General features: G+C 46.5%; 1 non-coding gene across 1 annotated transcript; it reads left to right on the top strand.

Moving 5' to 3' along the window:
* The first annotated feature begins 3065 nt into the window (after nt 1-3065).
* trnan-guu (transfer RNA asparagine (anticodon GUU)) lies at nt 3066-3139 on the top strand. Its single transcript has one exon. It is a non-coding gene; the product is annotated as a tRNA-Asn (tRNA).
* The last annotated feature ends 214 nt before the right edge of the window (nt 3140-3353 follow it).

The following is a 3353-nucleotide window of genomic DNA, read 5'->3' as shown; positions in this document are numbered from 1 at the left end:
CGTAGTCATGACTGTGCACCTCCTTTATGAAGAAAAACAAAACAACTACTGCTTTGGAGCTTGTGTTCAGGGGTATTATATTATATTATTATATTATATTATGTGTGTAAAGTTTGGTGGATGTAGCCGGATGGGCCGGTGTGAGCAGGCACTTCAAAATATATATTTCTGGTAAAAACGCAGAAACAGCGGTTAGTTTGTTTTTGTGTTAAAATGAGAAACAGACCCATCCAGTTGTAGTGCCACCACTCAGCGGCCGCCTTGCAGTCAGAAGCCATGAAGAATGTTGCCCAGTAAGAGGAAGGAGAAAGGAGGAGCCGAAAAAGAGAGACTCCCGAGAAGAAAAGCAGACGAATTTCCAAAACTCGACGCGTTCTTTCCAGGGCTGGACTGGGAAGAAGAGACGTCAGGTGTTGGAACGTGTAGTGGAAGAAGAAGGTCTCTGTGAGTAGTGAAAGAGTATCACTCTTTTAACATGGTTACTGTCTTCCATGTAGAATACTGCACTTTATTTTTATTTTTGAAACTTCAAAATGTGCACATACATCCTCTGGTATGGCGTGTGCTTACACATATCGTGTAAATAACCATGGAGGGCTGCCAGGGATGAGAAATGCCAGGGCCATTTTTTGGTCCCAGTCCAGCCCTGCTTCTTAACCTGCTCACGGTGTCCTGTCAGCTGTCTTCCCTCAAGGAGGTGGCCAGTCTTGCTCTGGAGCAGTTTCAAAAATAGGCCTCAGCACACTGCCTCTGTGCCATGCCTCTCTCATGCTCCTCTACTCTTTGGTGCACATGCCTCCAGTCTGTCAGGCCTCTAATGAAGACACTTGGATCACTGGGCTTGCTAAAAGCAGGGCAAACAAAACAAAACAAAGCATGACTTTGACCACAATAAGTCAGCCATTTCCACGTCGTGCCGTCCGTTCTAACGAAGAGCCTCTGGACGACAGGGTTTATGGAATCTTGTTGAGGATGAAACTTTAAAAAATCAGTCCTCTGTGTGGAAGAAGGGCGACTAAAATAGTCTGATCTGACTCCTCCACTTCCATTGCAACAGCATGGCTTGACTAAGAGAAAGAGAGAGAGCTGAGAGATTTCATTGGACGAGCCCAATGTCCTTCAAGAAAATCAACCAATGGGCCGCGTTTCGCGTCTCCGATACCGTTACTGTCGATTAAAAACTATACACTTTTGAAAAACAAATTATGACAGTTATGGGCCGGCCCAAAGATGTGCATCGGCCAGGTGGCCAGTCCAGCCCTGGGTTCACCCTTGATGGGTCACCAGTCCATCCCAGGACCAACACACACAGACAGACAACCATTCACACTCACAGTCATTTAGAGTGTCCAGGTAACCACTACCCTCTTGATGTCTTTGGACTTTGGGAGGAAGCTGGAGTACCAGAGAGAACCACCACAGAGACAGGGAGAACCTGCAGGAGGGGTGGAGGTCGATGAGTCCTGGAGACGTTCAATAATGTCCACAACTTTGGCACCAGGAAGACAGCAGGTGATGGCACCTGGGAGTTCAACAGACCTGATGATTGAACCACCAATCACAAGGATTTCAGCCTCCATTGTAAACAGAGAGTTTAGATGAGAGAGAACCTGCTGTCAGCCTCACCAGTCAGGGCAGTGGCAGAGGCAGCAGAGTTGAATGAAGCAGGACCACCTGGCAGGTCTCAGCTGGAGGTGATGACATCACTGGCCTCAGTCCTCACCAGTGCTCTGCCTAGCAACAGGGACGATGGGGAGAAACCAGTAGAAGCACTCTGAGAGTTGGAGACAGCAGGAGAGAGAGACCACGACAGAGTCACCCATGGGAAACTGTTGGATCCACTCAGGACAGGCTGGACAGACACAGATCAAAGACAGAATTGATGATGATGTCATCAGGGCTTTGATAGTGTCTTTATTTGTACCTAGAATTCTGTCTTTGATCTCAGGAGGACATGAAAGAAACCCAATTGAGGAAAGTAGAGGAGAACATTCAGCTTCATTAGAAACACTTGAACTGTTGAACAGTAGAATTTGTTTGAAACAGTTTACAACACTGAGTGACAGGACTGAAGAGGGGAGAGTTTTGTATTTTCAGTTTAATTCTAACTTAAAACTGGGCATGAACATTTTTAGTCGTTCATATTCTAACATACAGAGGAAGTCATGACATTCCCTTTTTTTTAACCTGTCCTGTTCAGGAAATGGAAATGGAAATTTAGCTGCTATGTTGAATCAGAAAAACCTTTTGAAGTCTACTTTTGCTTCAGTCAGAAAGTAGACTGTTGTTAACTCTCACAATGGTTGGTGATTGTGGAGGAAGACAAAATCCTTGTGAACCTCTTTTTAACAGACACACATTTCTAAAGACACTGGTTCATTTTATTTTTCTTCTTTTAGCAGAGGATGGTTTCGATCCATCGACCTCTGGGTTCTGGGCCCAGCACGCTTCCTCTGCGCCACTCTGCTCTACCATTGATGGTGCCAGGAGGCCTAAAAACACAAAACACCAATGAAACCCAGCATCTTGGATCCTAAACTGAAACTCCATCACACCGTGGCTCTGCTGGGGCTCCCACAGGTGAGTGAGGCTGAGCTCCAGTCTGCTCTGAGGAGGCAGCAGACATCTGCACCACTCAGAGGTTTGGTTGGTGTCTTTGACAAAATCCCAACAAACTCAAATCCTGTTGAATCAGGAAGTTCTAGTTGAACTCTCATCCACGTCACATGACCAAGAAAACCTCCTCTTTCATTCAGACCAGAACAGACAAACATAGAAACATTGTTTCAGCTTCTGATCAAACAATAACATGTTCTTGATTGTTTGTCATGTTCTATTAATCAGACTGATGATCTCTGGATGTTCTAGGAGGTGTGTCTGTTTCTGATGAAGCCTGTTTGGTCTGGGGGGGTTAAGATGGTGGGGCTGTTTCAGTTCTAGTGCTGAAGGCTTTCACCATGACAGTCAGACTCTCCTCTGTCCTTCATGGTCCCTCAAATGTGCAGTGTGGACCTCACACACTGAATTTAGCCTGAAAACTCTTCATGAAAAGCAGGCGACTCAGAGTCTCTGTGGCGCAATCGGTCAGCGCGCTCGGCTGTTAATCGAGAGGCTGGTGGTTCGAGCCCACCCAGGGACGATGAACAGGCTCTGCTGGTGCTTAGGAGTCGCTGTGTTAATGATCTGAATGTGGATGGACAGATTGACCCTCCACAGCAGATGCCTGTGACAGATCTCTGGATGAGACGCTTCAGTGTTAAATTTAGTCGTCGTGTGTCATGCAGTGTTGAGGAGTCCTGCTGGCTGTGGGTAAAGTGGGGGCTCAGAGTTTGTGGAGTCGGCTCTGGAGTGAA

The sequence above is a fragment of the Aulostomus chinensis genome, chromosome 1, assembly GCF_037954235.1.
Source record: "Aulostomus chinensis isolate RoL2024-O1b breed Wild chromosome 1, RoL_Achi_v1.0, whole genome shotgun sequence".
NCBI classification, from domain to species: Eukaryota; Metazoa; Chordata; class Actinopteri; order Syngnathiformes; family Aulostomidae; genus Aulostomus; species Aulostomus chinensis.
The sequence above is the reverse complement of the archived record's forward strand: the minus strand, read 5'-3'. Positions and strand labels throughout refer to the sequence as shown.